At 50.3% G+C, this 21,955-nt stretch overlaps 1 protein-coding gene across 2 annotated transcripts in view; it reads left to right on the forward strand.

The window, feature by feature from the left end:
• KSR1 (kinase suppressor of ras 1) overlaps window positions 1-21,955 on the forward strand; it is a 144,937-nt gene that overhangs the window by 60,339 nt on the left and 62,643 nt on the right. The window lies entirely within an intron of this gene.

Consider the following 21,955-nt stretch of genomic DNA (forward strand, 5'->3'; position numbering starts at 1 on the left):
TGGCGGTGGGAGTCCTGGGAAGGAGGCTGTTTAGCCATCAGAGGTAGAAGGACACCTGGGAAGCCAGAGGCAGGTGTCTGGGAGGAGGAAGGCCTCCCTGTGCCAGATGCCCTCGTGAGGTCGAGCAGGGTGAGCATGAAAATAAGAAAGCTGAGTCTGAGGGCTTCTGCAAGAGCAGTTTCAGTGCAGTGGGGACACCAAGCCAGATGGAGGGGTGAAAGAATGTTTCAAGGCCTTTGGGCCTGAAGGGAAGTGTTTTCTTAAGGCCAGAAAGACTTGAATGAAGTTTGGGGCTGAAGGACAACAAGACCCCCATCTCCAAACCCACAATTGCCTTCTTCAGGGGGAAGGAGGTGACCGTGGGAGGTGATGAGTTCCAAGGGGGAGGAGAAGCAGATTGAGGGAGTTCAGGCCGGGGCCCTCCACTGTCTCTGCATAGCGGCTTGTAGCATGTGAAACCAGTGAGACCCAAAGAGCAAGCAGTTAGGCAGGAGCAAGAACAGGAATTCTAAGCCATAGGAAGGAGGTTAAAAACCCAAACTTTGAATGGCCTCAACTCCCTTGCACGTTCAGTTTTCTTCAGTAGTAGCTATAGAAGCAGAGGAAGATGAATTACCCAGGATCGGGAGGCAAAGGCTGGGTCTCAGGAAAAGGCAGGAGGCTGGAGGGTCCCTGGGCAGGGAGTAGGGGTGATAGTGTGGAGTTCACTCGAGGTTAAATTATATTTGGGGCACTCCGTCCTAAACAGCAGAGAAGCATGGGACACATTGTAGGAATATTCCCATTAGCAAAGGTGAAAAAGCTAAAAAGCCTTGGCCCGTAAAGTTGTAAATCTCTTAGCATTTTCCCACCATTGCTGACCAGCTGATCATCCAAGACACACAGAATTGGGTGCTCTCAGTCACCCAAATCTGTGCTTCTGAATATCTTGTTTTGCATTGATTGGCAGGCCCTTTATTTAATATCAAACAATACCCACTTGTTACTTGGGAGCCAGGGGAGCTGGGTTCAAATCTCAGCTCTGCCTCTCACTAGCTGCATGACTTTTGATGAGGCAGCATAGAGTCACGCAGGTTGTGCACTGCACAAGAAGATGAGAGAATGCTGAAATCCAGACTTTCCCCATCTGCCGGGCATGTACCCTGTGCAGGGCTGTGCCCTATCTCTCCAGAGGATGGGGCACCCTCTTCCAACTTGCACAAAGGCCCTATATGGGCTAGTTCTGGCCCTGACCTTGGGCGAGTTACTTAACCTCTGTATGCATGTCTCTTCTTCTGTTGTGAGGATAAATGAGTTACTGCATGTAAGGTGCTTGGAACTGTGCCTGGCACGTGGTAACCACTGTGTAAGGATTAGCTGCTGTGATTATACATGATTGGGAAGTGAGCTGAGCCTCCTGGGTCTCTTTCTCTGAAGGTGTATCTTGTTGAGTTTGCCAAAGCCTGGCATTTGGGAGGGGTTGGGGCTCTGGATTGTTTATAGTTTGGTCACCGAGCTTACATTTCTTTCGAAAGGATTCTTTCCAAATCTTAAGCTTTACCAGGCAGCTGACCTTGGCATTCTGGTGCCTTCTTCATCTGAAAGAAGTTGGGGTATTCGGGGCCAGGGATACCCCAAGTAGGCTGACAAGAGAATTTTGCCTAAATTCTCTCCTTCATTGTTGAACTGGAGAAATAGACGGGTTCCAGAGAGAATGAGAGCGGTGCTCTCCAATCCAGAACTGTTTCTGTGGAAGGTGGGGTCCTTACACCTGCTGCACACAGGTCTGCTTTGGAACTGGGATCTGACTTTCTTGTCCATTTCCTCATTTTGGACACAAATCAGACCATTTAAGCAGCATGAGAACAGCATTAATGCTTTAGCTATGACCAAAGTCTTCATCCTGGTCATCACCATCTTTAGAAGAGAGACATTTTCATATTTTCTTGATTTTAGGACAGATATTTTTTCATAGTTTACTGTTTCTGAAATTGGGATGCATTATACACTGGCTTTAATATAACACTTTTTGTATTCTCCAAATGCTCTTATTACATAGATGACGTATCTTATAAATGAGCATTCCTATCTCACCTGTGTGCGTCCAAAATGGATTTTGTTTCCTAGTTGGTAGAAAGGGCTGTAAATTTATAAACTTCTGAGAGAGAGTTGATGGGGGCCCCTGGCCAGGGTATTAAGTAGGTGCTTTGTATAAGTTAACTCAGTTCATCTTGGGACTTCCCTGGCTGTCCAGTGGTTAAGACTCCGTGCTCCCAATGCAGGGGATACCGGGTTCAATCCCTGGTTGGGGAACTAAGATTCTGCATGCCACACAGCATGGCCTAAAAGAAAAACAAACAAACAACTACAAAAACAGTTAACTCAGTTCGTCTTTGAAGGAGACTGAAGCTCAGAGGGGGTTCAGAACTTTGTTGAAAGTCACACAACTAGAAAATAATGGATCCAGGATTTAAACCGAGCTCTATCTCTGAAGTTCAGCTATTTTTTCCTCCACAGACAGACCTGTATTTCTTTACTTTTGACTTCTGCTATTTTCTAAGTCTGTGATGCCCCCTTCTCCTCCCACTGAAATCCCACCTAACATATAATGTTATTCTTTCATTTGGAATAACATTATAAAAATGTCACATGTTCTTTGTAGCAAATACAAAAAAGTAAAAACATCAGAGTAAGAGCCTATGTTTCCAGTGTTAAAGTTTTGATATATTTATTTTGCTACAAAATATAAATTGACCTCAGTAAAGCTGAAAAAGCGACTTCCTTGGTGGTCCAGTGGTTAGGACTCTGCGCTTCCAATGTAGGGGTCACGGGTTTGATCCTTGGTTGGGGAAGTTCCACGTGCCTCGGGGGTACAGCCAACTCCCCCGCCCCACAAAAAAAAAAAAAACAGTAAAGCTGAAAAAAGAAAAATAACGCTTTAAAATTAAAAAAAGATAAATTGGGGTATTATACTGAAAATAGGTTTTCTTGAGTTGTTAACTTGCTATATCATGGACATTGCCCGTGTCCTTAAATGTTCTTTGAAAATGGGATTTTTTTTTTTAGTTGCTGCATAGTTTTTTTGCTATATAAACATATCAGAATTTAGTTACCCACTTCCCCATGGTTGGCTATTTTAAGTTACACTTCCCTGAATAGCCTTCTGTTCAAGCTTAATTGTTTCTTTAGGATAAATTCCTAGAAGTGGCCTTGCTGGCTCAAAGCATGTATATGCCTGTTTGCAAAGCTGATGCCGCAGTGTCGTATTTCTCAGCTGCCCTCCAGGAAGGCTGTACCGCTCAGAGCTCCCACTGCAGCTCAGCCATGGGGCCTTTTGGAGTCACTCTGCCAGCATCGCCAAAACCCCGTTTGTTTTCATTTTGTACTTCCTTGCTTATTATTAAGGTGGAGAGGTTTGTTATGATTGCCTGCATCTGTAACTTTCTTTTGAGATAAGCGTATATATTTCCTTGGCTTATCTTCCTGACCCTTTTCTGGACTCCCACTCATTCTCCAAGATCCAATTCAAAGCCCACTTTGGCCATGAACCCTTGCCTGCTACCTGTCGTTTCTCTGAAGCTCGGAATTATTTTTATTTTCTCACCCCCAAATTCTCACAGCAGCTCGTATCTTAGAACAACTTGTCAAATACCCCTTTGCGTTGTAACTTGGTATCTTTGGCCCCTATTAGAATCTAGTCTTTAGGGTGGGAAATGGGTCTTACTCATTTCTGCATTACCTGTATGGCTTGGCATAGTGCTGGATAACCAGTGGGTACTCAATATTCTTAAATGGATGGACGGACACACACTGTGTTTTTTTTTTTAATTCTTATTGGAGTATAGTTGATTTACAATGTTGTGTTAGATTCAGCAAAGTGAATCAGTTATACTGTACATATACATATATCCACTCTTTTTTTTTAGATTCTTTTCCCATATAGGCCATTACAGAGTATTGAGTAGAGTTCCCTGTGCTATACAGCAGGTTCTTATTAGTTATCTATTTTATATAGAGTAGTGTGTATATGTCAATCCCAACTCCCAGTTTATCCCTCTCCCCGCCATGCCCTGGTGACCATAAGTTTGTTTTCTACGTTTTTGACTCTACTTCTGTTTTGTAAGTAAGTTCATTTGTACCCTTTTTTTTTTTTAAGATTCTACGTATAAGTGATATTATACGATATTTGTCTTTCCGTGTCTGACTTACTTCACTCAATATGACAACCTCTAGGTCCATCCATGTTGCTGCATATGGCATTATTTTGTTCTTTCTTATGGTTGAGTAATATTCCATTGTATATATGTACACATCGTCTTTATCCATTCTTCTGTTGATGGACATTTCGGTTGCTTCCATGTCCTGCACACACTGTTCTTAAAAATTAAATTAAAAATTTCGCAATGAATGCGAAATAAATAAATGAATTTAATGCTATCTCATCAAATTGTTTTCTTCCCTTCCTCCTCTTTCCCTTTGGAATCAATGAGGTTTTGCTCCATCTGAGACCCATCAGGGCAGGTGGAGTAACCAGCCATGCCAGCCTTTGTGGGAAGGCTGGGTGTGGCAGCCCTGAGCAGGGTTCTGTTTCAGATAGGACATCAACGTTGGCTACCTACCCAGACTTTGTCCTTTTGCTGGAAGAGAATCACCACCCGCCCCCTGCATTTTCCTCTTTTGACAATTTAAAATGTATTATTATTATCAATCGCCTTATAAAATCGGTACCTGGTAATTATAAAGAACATTTGGAAAACAGAAAAGCAGGAGAAAATGATTCCCTGTAGCCTCCCCACTCACACTCAAATCATTTGGCGGTTGACGTTTCTTTTAGATGCGTTTTCTAGGCAAAAATGTTTTGTGTCTTTTCCCCCTACATCTATCATGCAGTTCTTTTTGTCCTGCCTTTGTCACTCAATAGAATAGCACAAAAAACTTCCCACGTTTCTTGTAAACTTGTTCGATGGTTTTGTAATACTTTAAGTGGTTTTACCATAACCTACTCAGCCATGCTTCTGTTGTTAAGTCTTTGGGTTGTTCCCCTGGTGTCACTCTTGTGAACAGGGATGGACAAGATCAGCCACAGTGTCTCCCCGTGTTTCTTTAGGGTGCCCGCAGGCTCGCTGACCTATACCAGCCCCTCCCCCTTAGTCTCCTCCCTTTGGGGCTAGTGCCCCGTTTGCCTCTTGGTTTGTGTTTCTCAGTATCCGTGTGTAGCAACCTAATTGAGAAATGGCTTCCTTTTTCAGGAAGAAAACTCAAGTGCTTGAGCCTCGGGGAGACCGCACAAGAGTGCCGAGTCATGCCCAGTGGGGGTCAGGGCCTGGGCGCTGCGGCAGCCCTTCCTCTCCTCCTAGGCCCGGGGTTGCAGAGGGTGCAGGGGAGAGGAGGCTGAACCTTTCGAGGGGCCACTGGCCTCAGACCTGGCCAAGCTGCTCTCCCTGACTGTAAGTTCTGGTCCCCGCTCTCCAGGCCCCCTAGGAGTTAATAGTAAACAACTGGGTCCGTTCTCGGGCTGGTCCCAGACTTGCATCCTGCGTGGCAGATCTGCTCGCTGCATTCCCCGGGCCAGTCCAGGGGGGCTGCCGGGATGGGAACCGCCCTGGAGTCATCTTTGGGGCCCTGCTCCTCTGAAGAGCAGCTGTCCTAAAGCCAACTGTCCCTGCAAGGGGCTGCAGTCACAAAGGTGGCGTGGGCCAACGGTCCAGGGCCTGGACGCGGAGTAACACTGCCCGGGTTCACGTTCTGGCCCTGACAGTTACTTTATCTCTGTGTATTACTTTCATCCCCACGTGGGGATAGTAATGACATCTCCCTCCTCCCGTGAAATGAGTTAGCATGTATAAATTTCTTTAAATAGTCCCTGATTTGCTAAATAAAGATAGAGAACTGGAGGCCCAGCCAAGCTTGCTCATACAGCAGGTTGAACCCAGGCCTTCTATTGTCCAGTAAGCGGGCAAGAGCCCTGGACGGGAGCCCGGGGGCCTGGGTTCTGTCCTGGCACTGCCTTCTAACTTTCTGTGTGACTTCCGCCAAGTCACTGCCCCTACCTGGACCTCAGTTTTTTTGGTCAGGTATCCATCTGGATGTGTGAGATGATCTTGAAGGCCCTCCTCATCGTGGGACACTCTTGGATTCTGTGGTTTAAAAGGATTTGCGGTATCTCAAGAAGGGTCCGGTCCTGCCGGTAGCCCCTCCTGCTTGCTTCTCAGCCGGGCCTGGCTGCAAAGACTGGTGGGCAGAAGATCCAGAGCCCTTTAGGATTCTCCCTGAGTTTTCTCGTGCAGGTGAGCTCTGCTCCATCTGGACGGGGAGTGAGAATATCTGGGTCACCTGGAAACGGGCCATGGGAGAACCAGCCTCCTTGGGAACGTGAGCCGTGTGCCACCTGCCTGGCGTTGTGTCTGCCGCTGCCTCTGCTCTGTCGGGCTCCAGCACAGCCTGGCCCTCAGGGCTCACCCCTTGCCCCCCAGTTCTGTGTGTGAACAAAATCGGGCCTTAGGCAAGAGTCTGTGTGTACCGCTCTGCCTTGAGTGGTTACATCAGAAGGCCAGATACGCAGAGCTCCTGCGATCAGGGACCCAGCAGTAGGCTCTTGCTCTGGTTCTTTCTGTGCACAGGTAGGAAGGAGTAGGATATGGTGGGCCGGGCCCCTGAGGAGGGAGCTGTGTGCTGAGGAAGGGGGTTGAGGCTGTTGGGTTCTCTCCTGGGTTCTGCTGGTTCCCCAGGCCTGCAGGCCAGGTGGCAGAGCCTCGCCTGGGCTGGTGTGCGGTGTGTCTCTCTGCACAGTGGGGAGGGTCCTTGTCTGAACTGTGGGTTTGGGCTGGGGTGTTCTACTGTAAAGTCAAGCCCAGCGTGGGGCATCGGGCCCCCCTCCCGGGTTTAAGTTGGCTCTGGCATGACCAGCTCGGTGACTTTGGGTTGGCTCCCTGAGCATCTGGGTCCTTGTGTAAATGAGAATCCTCCTACCAGGATGGCCGGCATTGGCCTGGCTCACAGTAGGTGCCCCTAACACCTCAGTCACTCGTGGAGGTAACGTAGCCAGGGGGCAGGGTGTGGACTCGGCAGCTGAAGTACCTGGGTTCACATCCTCGCTCTGCCACCTCCTGACTGTGTGACTTGGGACTGCTCCTTGTCCTCAGTTTACCCCCCTGTAAGATGGGGACAGTGTCAGGGCCTCTCTCGTCGTTTTTTGGTTGTTAATGTATTGAAGTCTAGTTGATTTCCAATGTTGTGTTAACATCTGCTGTACAGCAAAGTGATTCAGTTACACACATATATATACCCTTTTTCATATTCTTTTCCATGATGGTTTATCACAGGATATTGAATATAGTTCCCTGTGCTACACAGTAGGACCTTGTTGTTTGTCCATCCTATATCTCACCAATGTATTTATGAGGATTAAGTGGCTTAATGTATATCTAAAGCACTTAAAGCAATGCCTGGCACATGATAAACCCCTTGTCAGTGTTAGCTATTATTATTTGATTTCTTCAATACGTTGTGGTCAGTTGATCTCTTGGGCGGTTGGCAGCCCCCCTGCTCTGTTTATTTTGAAATGGGGCCCCTCTTTGTTCAGCCATAGCTTGTCCAGGGTGGCAGGTGTGCATGTGTGTGTGTCTTTGATCTGTGTCACCCCTGCCCCTGACCTGGAGGACAGCTCCCATGACAGCCCGCGTGCCAAGCCCGGTGGCTGCCGTGCCTGCCCCTTCCAGGCCCTCCCGGGCTTGCTGACTCAGGTTGCATGCATCTCAACAGTTGTCCTGGTTTGCTTCACTCTGCTGTTCGGTCTGCTCACTGGGGTTCCTGTCACCCGGGCCCGCTTGTGTGTTACCTGCTCTTGACCTCTCAGGAATAGACCAAGGATCAGGAAGGCCAGCCGCTGGGGTGAGGGTGTCCCAGCCTCACCTGACCTCGTCTGCATTTGCCACTTTTTGGGGAACACATGAGTGTAGCTTGGGATTTGCCATGTAAATGGACTCACTCGGGAACACGAGCAAGAATCTTAAAGGAATCAACGAGTCAGAACTTACCTACTTTCAAAGACAACAAGACACATTTTGTGATAAAAATGGCTGACCATGAGTATTAACAATCTACCAGGCCCCATGCTAAGCACTTTACATCTCCCACCCATGAAGGTAGTACTGTTATTCCCCCATTTTACAGATAAGGAAACTAAAGCATAGAATGGCTGAGGAACTTAAGGCAACTGGACAGCAACAGAGCTGGGATTTGAACCCAGGTCTGACCATCCCTCTCCCTACCGCCTCTGGCCGGCATTCCTGGGATAGCTCAACAGTGACATTCTGCTATTTGAGCCCTTTCTCACTCTCCACCAATGATAGTGTCGGTGATGTCAGCCCAGTTACAGCTGAGGGGACTGCACAGGGCTTAAGGGCAGAGATCCTGTATCTTTGGGCCTTTGTGTGCTGGAGAGGGTGGTCCCAGAGCTGCCGTCACCTCAACCCCACTGCAATTCCATTCCCGGGTTCCAGGTCTGATTTCTTTCTTATGTCATCTAAACCCCACATTTCCTTATCTTCCTCTGCCCAGATAAAATGGTCTCTTAAGAAGAGTGCTGGGAAGATTTTATAACAGAGAAGGCTGTGGGTAGTCGAATGGCCTTGGCAGATCCCTGGTGAAAAGAGGCGTGAATGCCCTTGCCAAGCGCCTCCCAGCCTTCCTTTCCTGACAGGCATCTGAGGGATCCCAGCTGGGAGTGGCCCCAGTGGGACTCAGTGTTTCAGGAGTGCTTGGTTTTACTCTATTAACTTAAAATAATTTTGTCCGCTCTGGGGGCGTTGGGGGAGGGGTGAGAGCACTGACAATTGGACTCGAAAAGCCGGGGTGTGAAGATGGTGCCTTAACACAGTAAACATCCTGTGGCCTGAGGCACGTCACTTCACCTCTGAGCCTTGGTTTCTCATCTCTGTAAATGGAGGTGAGGATGGTCCTCATGGGTCTGTGGGGAGGGTCGGATGGGATGAGGTCTGTAAACTGTGACGTGCCGTGACCAGGTGTGAGGCATCCGCACAAGTACCCATAAGCTACCAGGTCATCTCATTGGTGCCCTTCAAGCTAGAACGGACAGTCATGTCACTGGTGGGGCAACCTGGTCTCACCTGAAACTCAGCTTGGTAATTCAGTGTCAGAGGTGTTGCTTAGACCTTGATAGTACAGAATGGACTGTAAAAGCGGGGGTAGTGCTGACCCGCCCTCTCGCTCAGAGCTGTTTGTTTCTACAGTCGGTTCTTAGCCCTGTTCCGTGGGAAGCCTGCAGACACGTCAGCAGATCAGTAATCGACCCCTGCCTTTGGACACTCGCGTTTTGAGGTATCCCCCAATCCCCTGTCCGGGGCTCCCTGTCAGCCGTCAAAGCCACGGCCTTACCCACGATTAAGGCCCCAGAGAAAGGAGATGGGAACAGATATTTGCTGGGTGCCTGCGGCACGCCAGCTGCTGAGCATGTCTTATCGTTTTGTCTTGACAGTGATCTTTGGAGGCCGATCTTCCCCCTCATTTACAATAGAGGAAATAAAGGCTCAGAGATATTGTCAATGGCCCACAGTCCCTTAGCTGGTAGGAGGTGGGGGTGAGGTTTGAACTTCAGTCTCTCTGACTCTCCATCCCCATGACCTTTCCAAGAAAGATAGGGGAGAGCTCGCTCTTTCCCTGGCAGGAACATCTGGGCCTGCTCTCGTTTAAGGGGTGGCAGCTTCCTGCTCTGCATGCGGGCCGGAGGGGGCTGGCTGGAGAAGCTCCTCCTGGGCCTGGCCGCTCTGGCAAGTGCTGCCTCTTTCTATCTGACCCCCTTCTGGGGGCTTTGGGAGGAGCTGGAGCTGGAGCAGCTGGGGCAGTGACTTTTGCTCCTGGCAGGTGCAGGGCACCCCTCTGCCTGGGAGGTGGGGATGGGGCAGAGCTCAAGCCGGGAGACACCTGGGCTGAGGTGCCTCTTCCAAGTCGGACCTTTGGACCCGAAGGCTTCTGACAGGTAGCTGGCCCCTCCCCCATGAAGCACCAAGTTCAACTAAGTCAAACACATGTTGACTCATTTGCTGGAGAAACTCAGCTCTCAGGCTTCCTGCATTCCAGGGTGCTGGTATGCCAGAAATTCCCCAGACAAGCAAGCAGGGAAGTCTTGTCTTTATAGTAAAAATGCTAATAAAACATCTCTAGAATCTGCTCCTTCCTTTCCACCCACACTGCCACAGACTAAATTACCTTTTGTTCTCATTTGCTGAATTGCATTGGCTCCTGAATTGACTTTCCTGTCTCTGGTTTCTCCACACCCACTTCAATCTGTCCTCTACATGGTTTCCAGAATGATCATTCAAAAATCCAAATCTGACTACATTTCTTCCTTTGCATTCCTCCCCACGCCTGCAAGATTGATTGCAGATGCCTTAGTGTGGTCTTCCAGGACCTTCCAGAATCTTCTGGGACCTGCATGAGCTGGCCCTGCCCTCTGGCTGACTTTGCCCTCCCACCCTTCCCCATCCCTTCTAGTCTCTAGCTACTTGCTATATAGATCCGTCTTTTTAAAAGGTTCTCTTGTGACTCTGGCCCTTGCTCATGCTATGTCCCCCACCTGGGTGCCATCCCTGCCCCTTACCCTCTGTCCGTGTGCCACACCCTATGCTCCACCCTAACCTGTTGAACTCATCTCGGGGATTATTTCCTCTTTGATGCTGCCCCACCCCACAGACCCAGTCCCCTTGGGATCCCACAAACCTCTGTGGCAGCACCCAGTGGCTGTCCTGGTCTGGAGGGCCCGAGGAAGCCCCGCCCGCACACCCGGACCTTGGTGAGGTTGGCTGGGCTCTGCCGGCACACCCTCCCTCTCCATGCGGGCTTGGGGCCTCTCCACAGGGTCTCTCCATCAGCGTGGTCAGGGCTGCAGGAGACCCGTCCTCTGTTCTGTCCGTCAAAGCACCACAGTCCTGCCCAGATTCAAGGGGAGAGGACGCAGATCTTGGGAGGAACAGGAACTTCTTGGCCATCTTGGCCACAATCCACTGTGGTGGTCTGCACTTGCCTCCTGGCCTCAAGTGATCCTGTGACTGTCAAACGGGGAGGAACAGCTCTCACCACACCCGGCCAGAAGCAGGGCTTCTCCAGCCATTCTTTTTCTCTACAAATGCAAGACGCTGCACATCCTGCTTCACCCCACCCCCACAGTGTGCACCCCTGGAAATTGGATCGTCTTGTATCTTCTAGGGGCGGGGGGTGCAGCTGGGGGTTGTATTCCCAGGCACTCAGCATCCACTACCTCAGGCAGGTGATTAGAACAAGGATTCTTCATCTCTCTACCTCTCCCGTCAGGTTAAATGTCCATCGTTACTTCAGGTCCTGTGTAATGGATGTGAAGGTACGATAAGGTATCACATCTGGGGGTATAGTACACTAGGTTCCTTTTTCAAGTATAGGTAACTGTCTAAGCCTCAGTTTTCTCATTTGTAAAATGAGATTAATAATAGTACCAGAGGATTAATGTGGCTATTAGATGAGACAGGACCCATGAGGTTCATGACACAGTGCCTCACACATAGGAATATCCAATTAAAAACACCAGTGGACAGTTGTGGTGAAAACGGTCCTGGAATACAAAAATTACCTCAAAGTCATTCATAGGCCTAAACCAAAAAAAAAAAGAAGGGATAAAACTTCTAGAACATAGAAGAACATCTTTGTGAAAGTGGGCTCGGCAAGGATATTTTTTAGCTAGGAAGTAAAAAGTACAAACCAAAAAAGAAAAAAAATTGATAAATTGGACTTCATAAAAATGTAGTTGCTCTTTAAAATTTGGAAAGACTTTTTTTTAATTTTATAAATTTATTTATTTATTTTTAATTTTGGCTGCGTTAGGTCTTTGTTGCTGCGCGCGGGCTTTTCTCTAGTTGCGGCGAGTGGGGGCTACTCTTCGTTGCGGTGTGTGGGCTTCTCATTGGGTGGCTTCTCTTGTTGCAGAGTACGGGCTCTAGGCACGCGGGCTTCAGTAGTTGTGGCTTGTGGGCTCTAGAGCGCAGGCTCAGTAGTTGTGGCGCACGGGCTTTGTTGCTCCGTGGCATGTGGGATCTTCCCGGAGCAGGGCTCGAACCCGTGTCCCCTGCAATGGCAAGCAGATTCTTAACCACTGCACCACCAGGGAAGCGTTGGAAAAACTTTTGGAGGAATGCTTCTGGATGGCACATGGTCCCAAGAAGAATGGCGAGATACCTTCTTTTTCTTTTTGTAGATTTTCTGGAAGCAGACAGGAAGCCTTAGAAGGTTCAGAAGGAGGTTTGAGACAGTGCAGCCTTAATAAACGTTAGCAGAAAGGACTGCTTTCGGTGGCAAGTAACAGAAGGTGTGACTTCCACAAGCAGGCCCTTATGTCTCTCCTACAATAAGTTTGGAGTAAGGTGGCTCATGTGTTTATCAGCTGAACAGTGGTGTCTGTGTGGTTCTCTGGATAACTCTTGGCAATTCTAATCTTCAAAGCAGGAAGGGGGGCTATGGGAAGCCCCGGAGACCGTCCCACTTGTGAGGAAAGCAAACACTTTGCCAGCATTTCCAGCAGACACGCCCTTGTGTCTCGTTGACCAGAACTGTTACACATAGCTAATTTCAAAGGAAGCTGGAAGTGGGGCCCAGATCATCACAAGAGCCGTGCTGGGACCCCATCCTAGGTCGATTACATGGACGTAAAGTGAGGGTTGAGAACCGCTGACTCAGACCAGTTCACCACCGGGCACAGTGCTGCCCCAAACAGAGTGGGCCTGTGAGTGCGGAAGAAGTCGGGCATGGGCATCAGATAGGTAACGAGCAGCACCTAACGCAGCACCCGTCATGCCGGGGGAGTTCGCCATCACATTAGTCCACCCCTGGTATTCGAGGAGCTCACCTGTCCTTGCCCCTTACCCCTTGCGTAGTCCTCTATCCTTTTCCGTGATGGTCTCAGTTGCTAGGCAAACAGTTCACGTTCCTGGAAAAGAAGACCTATCTCCCCAGTATATGGCACGACCTCCTACTCATAGCAGGTGCTTTCAGAGTTTGAAGTGTCTCACCTCCCCGCATCCCTCCCTAAGGGAGTAGGCCCATAGGCAGAAACCTACCTTTGTCATTAGGTGCAGCCTCTGCCTTTTTTCCAGGCCTCTGCTTGATAATTCACACCCAGGCCCCCTATGGTGTGCAGTGTCAGGAATTCTCTGGGATTACGTCTTATAATTGAGGGGTTGAGAGCTAAGCCATGCTCTGTGGGCTGCTGAACTTCAGACAGGCACGTGGAGTAAGTGTTTGAACTGGGACAAAAGCTGTGTCTAGTTTGTGGGGGACACCACCCCTGTGTCTCCTGACACCTGCTCTCCCCCCGGTTTCCCAGCAGACACACCGAGCGTTGGGGCCATCAGGGATGCTCAGAGGGTGGGCATACTTGTTGCCCTTCGTTACCTCCCTCGGTCCGGTCAGATCTCTCTGTGGACACGTCTGTCACCCCCACTCGTGTGAGTTCCTCAAGCTTATGCACTAGGTTGCTTATGGCCATGGCACAGTGCCTTTCGTTGCCAGGCGACGGGAACAGCTTTCCCAACGACGTGTTGAATGAGTAGATGATGCACAGAGGCTCTCCTTCCTTCCCGCGTGCCATCGCTTCAGGCCCAGGGCAGTCAAGGGTTTAAAGCGGGTGTCTGGCTTTCTAGTGATTTAGTCCAGTTTGTCCCCACAGCCCCTAAGGACCGCTAGTTCTAAAAAACCCATGGGGGTACTGGGGGCTCATAGGGTTGAACTGAGGCAGGAAGCAAACCTGCAAAGGCAGCCCTGAGACGGTTCCTTGACTGGCTTTTGAAAGCCAAAGTTGCTTTCTGAAGAGCACATTCATTTGGCCCACCCTTGGCTTTTCAGGTGGGAGCTGTCTTAGGATATTTAGGTCAGGGGAATGCCTTCCTCTTGAAAACCTTTCCTGCTGAGTCTCAAGACCCCAGTGGAGCTTGGCAGGTGTTGCCGAGGAAACTTGGGTCCTTGGCTGGTCACCCTGGCCGGGCTCAAGCTCCATCTTTCCCCAGAAGCCTGTTGAGTGCTTCTAGGCCACATCAGTCCCTCCTTTCCTGCCTACTCATAGTTAGCCCCAGGGCAATTAGAATGGGGGATGCTATCTAATGGGGATGCTAATTGCACAGAGGAAATTAACAAACTCATCAGTGCCTCTGGGCAGGGTCTCCTGCACCCACTGCTGTGCTGGCCCCTGGTACTGACACCCACCAGTGAGGCCAAAGTCTGATCCTGTTTTGTCTCAACCTGGGTTTGAAGCTCCCATCTGCAGCTGGTTGTCAGGCTCCAGAGTCTGCAGCCCCAGTGGAGCCGACGAAGGGGGTGGGAGGCCCTGAGTTCCCAGCTGTGGCCCTCTCACCCCCGGCCTCCTTGGGAATGGCTCCACTTGTGGTCTGGGGCGGACTTGTTTGTTTGTGCTTGAAGTTCCCCGACTCTGAGTTTAACGTCAGGGCAGGGTTGCCGGTGGGAGGCTTGGCGGGGAGATTGTCTCTGCACAAATGCACGCGTGTGGCGGCTTCCCCGGGAGGGCATGGGCGCGGGACAGAGGGCGTGAAGGATGGCTGGTTGCGAAATGCCCGGCTTGGGAATTGAGGTCACTTTCTCCTCTGCTCCCCCCACTTCCCCTGGCATGCTCGCTCGCTCTGCCCCTTGCCCACTAATGGCAGCCCCACTGGGTACCCTTGAGACCTCTGCGAGGCTCGGCGGTGCCAGGGCCGAGGGCTGCCGCTGACACTCTTGGAGCTGAGCGCCTGGCCTGGCCTGTGCGGGGAGCCATGAGCTGCGTCATGACCTCCAGAGGCCTCCTTACAATCTCACAAATCATTTTGCAACACGTTGGCCGTGGCAGCCAGACCAGACTGCTTAGCTGGCTGGGTTGGCAGGAGGTCCCCAGAAGCTCACTCCAGCTTTGGGGAGGAGGTAAGAGAAGTAAGGGGAACAGCCCGAGGCCTGGGCAGAGCTGGCCGGTGCCGGGGAAGGAGGAGCAGCTTCAGGGACCGTACAGGGCAGGCTGGAGTAAGTCCCGAGAGCTTTGGCGACTTCCTGAAGTTTGGGATGGGTTAGACAGGGACCTGGCCCTCGCAAGGACTGCTGTGGACGTCCTCTTAAGAATATATAGTGTGGCCCACCTGGGAAGAGGGATCAGGGTCCCATAGGTGTAGGTGAGCTGGAAGCTGGTCCAGAAACTGTCCTGCTGCCTGGAGGGCTGAGTGAGCCGAGGGGAAGAGGGTGGACGTGTGGAGGGCCCATCCAGGTGCATCTCCTCATTCTGCAAAGCATGCCGGGGTCTCCTCGAAAAGGGCGGCCCCTGGTAGCAGTCAGGGTGGTGGCTAGTTTTAAGGAATTCAGAGCTGGTTTGGAGCCAGGGATTGGGTGTAGCCCAAAGGGTGGATACTTGCACAACAGGACCAGAGGTGGCGGCCCATGATGGCTGGATACCTTTGGAGAGTATAGGGCAGTCTGTGACTTTTATTCAGAGGACTCACTGCCTGGAACAGTCTGGACGTGGCTGGATCTGGGGCTTGGGGCCACAGGAGAGGCAGACCCTGCCCACTGCCATCCTGCTCGTGCCGGTCAGGACAGCTTAGATGAGCAGCGGGGCCAGGGAGTCGTTATTTGGGGAGATGGTGTGGAATATAGCAACAGGGCATTGGGTTGAGGTCTGAGTCCCTTCATGATTCAAAAAAGTTACAGAGTTCTCAGAGCCTCGGTTTCCTCACCTGTAAGATGAGAATAATAAAATACACCTTTAAGTCTCACGGGTTCATTAGCACGTGTGGTTTGACTATTGGTGAGTGACCCTGAGTGACAAGCTGCGCGTGTCTCCGTGCTGAGGCTGGACTCAGAATTGCCTGCTGCTGTTTGTAGGCTGGGCGGGCGGGTGTCCCTCAGCCGGTGAGTGAGCCAGGCAGCCTGACCAGCACCCACGTCTCGACATAGTTCTTTTCTCCCATCAAGAGTCTGGAAAGATCTGTGACTGTTTTGGTTACACAGAACTATTTTGTGGGAAAGATGATATGCTTAGGAGCTTTGGGGTTGTGCGAAGGTTGGGACACCACTCTTGTACTGCAGTGCTTTACCTCCTGGAATTTTCATTGAGAATCCAGGGAGAGAAGGGGATAAGGTATATACATAAATAGAAGAGATTATCATCACTACCAGGGTTGATAATGAAGTGTTGATGTGATTTCCATAATTGAGAGAGCCCACTGCTGTGCCTGGGAGTCTGGTGTCCATCTCCGCCTGTGCCTGGGGTTCATTGCCCATTTATATTTCACCATCTGTCACCTCTGACCCGCCTGCCCTGCTTGAGATGGGAAGTCCTGGAACCCTGAGAAGGCAGTGATCTGCTCAGGGTCCTGCAGCAGCCAGCGGGGTTAGGGTGACAACCGTCTTGGCATCTGGTCACTTCTATAGCCTGGATCACAGATCACGCATAGAAGAGACCTCCCCATCCCAGGCCCTGTGTTTTAGGGTACAGCTGACTTTGTTTGCAAAACCAGTTGTCTGGAAAGACGTGTTTTCTGCAAAGGTGCAAAACCCTGGGTGAGAAATCATCCACGCACACAGCCGTCGCGTAAGGCCTCTCATGTTCCTGCGCCCTTACAGCTCCGGGAGCTGCTTCCTTTTCCCGGGGAAGTTTTTCTCTTTCAGTGGTATGTGCTTCGGGAGATCTGACTGCTGTCTGCTCTTCAGGGGTGTCTGACTGGCCTCATCTCCACAGAAGGGAGGCTCAGGGCAGCCTCCGTTTGGGAGGCCTGTTTGGGAGTCACGCCAGCGCAGCCAGGACTGGCAGATGATATTTGAAGTTGATCGGGGTGCCAGGCTGGGGTACAGGTGCTTGTCTGGGCAGGCGGCATCCCCAGAGTCGACGCAGCTCCACTTCGGCCACGTCGTCTGGTGCTAATGGTGGAGGTGTGAGCGCTCCAAGGAGAAGGGGGGCTCAGGTTTCTTGGAGTCAACCTGGGAGCGGGGTCTTGGCCCTCAGACCTTAAAATAAACATCCCGGCTCTGTGAGTATCACCAGCGTTGTCCTGGAGGCCATCGCCAGCGTCTGGGTCTTCTTTAGCCCAATCTCTGAAATGGGCATGACCTCACCTGCGTTCTCCCTATCACCCAAGAAGGTTGTAAGAGAACCTGAAGACTTAACTGGATGAGGACATCACCCACCCAGGCTTCCACTGAGCACGTGTTTCCTTGTGCCGGGCATTTTCTGAACATTTTACATCCATATTTTCTCATGTAAGTCTTCACAATAGCCCTTGGTGGGAGATCAACCCCATTTTAGAGGTGAGGAAACTGAGGCTGACAGATTAAATCTGTGTTCATCTGCTGAGGGAGGGTGGTGGCGAGGGGCTTTGAGGCCAGGTCCCTCTGTCTCGAGAGCCGGAGTTTTTCCTCAGAGGTACACTGAGTCGTGGATGTGCTTGGTGTAACCAAGGGTAATGTACTGGGCCTGTATTTTTGTCGGTGTTGTTCCAAGCACTTTCATATATATTTGGACCCCAACCTCCATAAAATGTTACCCTTTTTATAGTGAGATTGAAGCTGAGCTAGGGGGGATTTCCCCAAGAGCCTTGACCATAAATGTCAGAGCTGGGACCAGAGCCTAGATCTTTCAGCCTTGGACACTTAGTGAGCGCCTGCTGTGTACCGTGTCTCGGTGATACCCACCGACCATTTGCAGGCTGACGTGACGCTCGCTCTTCTGCTCCTTCTTTAAATCAGGCTGAGTGTCAGGGCAGGGACGGGACGCACACCCATGAAGCAAAAGAGTATCAGGGGTGGAGGAAGACTTTCGTTCCAGCCCCAGGTCCTCGCCTGTGGCCAGAGTGCTGATGGCTCTTTCCCTCTTGCTGCTGGTCCCATCGCTGGAACCCCCAGGTGCTCTTCTTTCCGAAGAATTTATATCTTGCGGTTTTGTGGTTAAGAGAAAATGACGCTACCCATGAAAAGCCCTCACGGAGGCCCCTGGTGCTGGGCCGGCAGGCCCTGCTACGGCTTGCCTGGGAAAGTAGCCCCTGGGTGTTTCTGCGACTGCAACCAACTTTCTAAAAAGTGAGAGCAGCCTTATTTTTGCTCAGGTGGGAGCTGCTGCATGCCGGGCACCTCCTTAAGCAGAACCCAAATCTGCAGGCGTCGTTTCTTCTTCACGAGCTCTAGGACACCGGTCCCGCGGGCAGTTGGGTCGCAGTGCACCCCGACTCATCCCCTTTCCTGGTCCCCGCACAGGTGGCCAGCCTTATGGGTTGTCAACTACGTGCAGTGAGGAATCCCTTTAAATTATGCATGGTCCTACCTAGGGGCCCCCTCTGGGCTGCCTAGTGGGGATCTCTAACAGCCTTTAAAAAAAGAAACCGCTCGCTCCGCTTTGGGGGAACTCCCCCTGGTTTTTGAGACTCTCAAGCTCCTGAGCCATCACTTGCCTGATTGGCATTTGTTTTCCACTGTCACTTTAATAAACATGTGTGCCCGTCGGGGCTCCAAAATGTATTGTGTGTTCATTTGTCCATTCATTCAACTAAGGTTTTACAATAGCAGACCACATGCCAGGTGCTGTGCTGGCTCCTGGGGGTCTAGTGGTGATCAGGTGATCAAGAACATAGACCAGACCCCTGGCTTCAGGGAGTTTCCCGTCTAAAGAAGGAAGCAGACAAATAAAATACTAGAACTGTGCTGTGTGATCTGATGGAGGAGAAGGGCTGGGGCTGTGAAGAACAGGGCTGAAGGGCTTGGTGAAGTCTTCCTGGAGGAATGGATATCTAAGCTGAGTTGTGGAGGCTGAGAGGTCAATGGGATGAGCCTTCCTGGTAGAGGGCCAAGGGCTGCGGGCCTTGAGGCTGAAAAGGGCGGGACATGTTGGCGGAGCTGAATGCAATAAAGCCACCAGATACTGGCTCGTTGTCAAGGCCAGGCTGGCTGATCTTGATGTTGACCTGGGATGGCCAAAGTCTTAGCAGAATGGATGGGTTATTAATTGGCTCCTAGGGGTGCAGCCCTCGAAACACTTGGGCTGGTGACGGTCGGCCCTCTTTGCTGCTGATGTTAGTGCCAGCAGCCTGAGCTCTTTGGTTCATGCAGAAAAGAATGGTTTTGACTTCGCACAGTTATTTGATTTATCGCCTTGTCTTTGGTCAGCAATTTGACGCTGTGGTTTGAGAGCAGTTTGGAGTGGAAGGAAGCCCTGGCTGTGAGAAACCTTTCAACGTGGGGATAAGGCCCCTGTGTTTTCTTCCCTCCTTCCTTCCTCAGGCATCTTTGAGCACATGTTACGTGCCAGATGCAGTAATAGGCATGTGGGGACAGTCAAATGAGGTGGGCACGGTCCCTGCCCTGATGTAGAATAATGTGGGACTAACCTATTCTTTGGGGATGGTTTCCATACTATAATTCAATCCTCCCAACCAACTGCAAGCTGGTATCATCCTTGCTGTTGTACAGATGAGAGAACCGAGACTCAGAGATGTTTAATGCACTTCCCCGAGGTCACACGGCTGTTAAATGGCAGAAACTAGATTTGAACCCAGATTCTGTTCAACTCTGAAGCCTGTGCTGTGTCCACTGCCCTGGGAGCTCACATCTATTGGGGGAGACCCAGTGAGAAGCTCGAACATGAACCCCTCTGTGATAGGCGCTACCAGAGAGGTGTAGACAGTGCACTCGGAAGGGGAGATGAGGGATTCTAATTAGCCCGGGAGGTCTTGCCCAGGCCAAGGACATTGTGGCTGGAGGAGGGAAGGATTTCCTGCCAAAGCAGTTTGAGCAGAGGCCTGGGAGTAGGGAAGTACAGAAGGTATTTATGGAATCCCTGGAGCACCCAGGTTGGGTGGAGTGAAGGTGAGCCTGGAAAAGAAAGTTGAAGCCCTGAACTTGGAATTGGCCTCTGGTCACATTGGGAGAGATGGGTCAGAGTGGGACATGAGTGCCTCTACTTAGCCCCGTAGAATGAAAGCAGCACTTGTGTCTTCACATTTGTTAGCTTCATGCTCTAATGCTCCCAGGGGCCTAGGTTCCATAATAGGACAGCACATAGTACACTTCTTGTGTGGCAACCCGGAGTTGCCAGCCTCAGCAGAGAGCATTCCATTAGCAATGTCTGCTCAGAGGTAGAAAGCCTCAGCAGAGAATGTTCAATTAGCAATGTCTGCTCTGGGTACCTGAAGGGTATGTGGTGCAGGAATGCCACTGGGTTTGCCTTTGTCTAAGTTTCACTAAACATCAAAACTGTACAATGAGTGGAATTATTTTTGTTCTGACTTACTGTTTCCTCTCTAGCAATTGTCCCCACTTGCCACTGAGCTCTGTAGATAGCAGGACTTAACAGAGCTCAGGGCTGCAGGAGAGGGCCCGTGCCCCTGAGTCTAGCAGATTGTGAGCCTGGGACCAGATACATTTCTGGGGGAAACTTCAGAAAGACTGATGTAGAAACAATGGTTTTGTTGTCGTTATGGGTCTCATTTCACACCTCATATCCCTCTAGCCATAAGGGTTCTTTACCTGGGGTCTGTGGATAGAATTCAGGGGGTCCATGAATTTGGAGGGGAAAAGAACTGTACCTTCATTTTTTTTCATTAACCTTATCTGAAATTTAGTATGTTGTTCAATTTGAATGGAGGCAACAAGGCACAGCCGTCTTAGCAAATATGTGCGGCTTGGTCACCAGTAGAAATCACAGCTGTTTTCATATCACATGACAGTTGTGGGGCTATCTGAAAAAGCAGTTTATACTTGTCACAACTTCAAAGGTATGAGACCCATTGCTAGATATTGCTTGATGCTTTAATAAAGAAGCTTATAGTACTCTATCACAATTTTAAGTAATATTTTGGTAAGTATATTTAAATATAATAGATTTCATTTGTAATCCTAAGCGTTCTGTTTTATGGATTTAAAAGCATTATTCTTAGAAAGGGATCAGGGACCTCCCCAGACTGCCAAAGGGGTCCATGGTCCAAAAATGGTCAAGAGCTCCTGTTTGGAAATTGCGAGGCTTTCTAAATATTTGAAATTTTAAATTATTAAGTATCAGTAATTATTTTTTAGCATTGCAACTGTGCTAACAAAAAGAATCCTTACTCTATAGAGAAAATATACTGAGATATTTACAGATGAAAGAAAAAGGAATGAATTAACAAGGGCAAAAACCCTGAAGGGGGCAGCAGGTCCTGGGAAGTGGTTGCAATGGCAGGGTTCCTTTGTCCAAGACTTTGAAGGTGGTGCTTGCCTTTGGGGGAAGCTCTCAACGGGTGCCTGGGTCGCTGGGTCTCAGCGGAGCCTGGTCCTCTTTGGGTTGTGCGCTTATTTTCCATCTGTTCAAGTCCATTCCTTCTTCTCAATCAGCCCCCGCTGCGCCCGCGCTGCAGGTCTTGCCCCTCTGCATCCGTCAGCACCCGGTTGGTCGGGGCCCAGCGTTTGTCAAAGAGAATACTAGTCTGACTTTAATTTACCCTTATTTTTTTGAAGTTTTAGCCTTCTGAAAGTCTTTTGAAAGCTGTGGACACGCTTCCCTGGAAAATGCACAGATTCACATGTCTGAAATTTGCATACATTTCAGGGATGGGTCTTGGTGGACCCAAGTCAGAGACCTTTGCCAGCCATGCCACAGCCCACAGGCCTGGCCAGCACTCACGGTGTGTGTGCTATGTGCCAGGCACACACTGAGTGCTTCATTTCTTCTCTGCCCCCCCAGAGAGGGAGGTTCTATTATTACCCCCATTTTCTGGAGAAGGAAACTGAGACTTTCCTGGGGGCGGGGTGTTAAGTAGCTTGTCCAAGGTCACAGGGCTAGGGTGTGTCTGAGCCCCCGGATCCCAGCCCAGGCAATCTGATTCTAGGCTGGAAGCAGCCTAAGTGGAAGGTTACTCATCCTCCCCAAACCCCCATGTCTTCCACATCGTCAATCACTGTCGCGCCCCTCCTCCTCCCCTTGCCCCAAGCAGGGAGCCCT

This window comes from Balaenoptera ricei, chromosome 20 (assembly GCF_028023285.1).
Source record: "Balaenoptera ricei isolate mBalRic1 chromosome 20, mBalRic1.hap2, whole genome shotgun sequence".
In the NCBI taxonomy this organism is placed as follows: domain Eukaryota; kingdom Metazoa; phylum Chordata; class Mammalia; order Artiodactyla; family Balaenopteridae; genus Balaenoptera; species Balaenoptera ricei.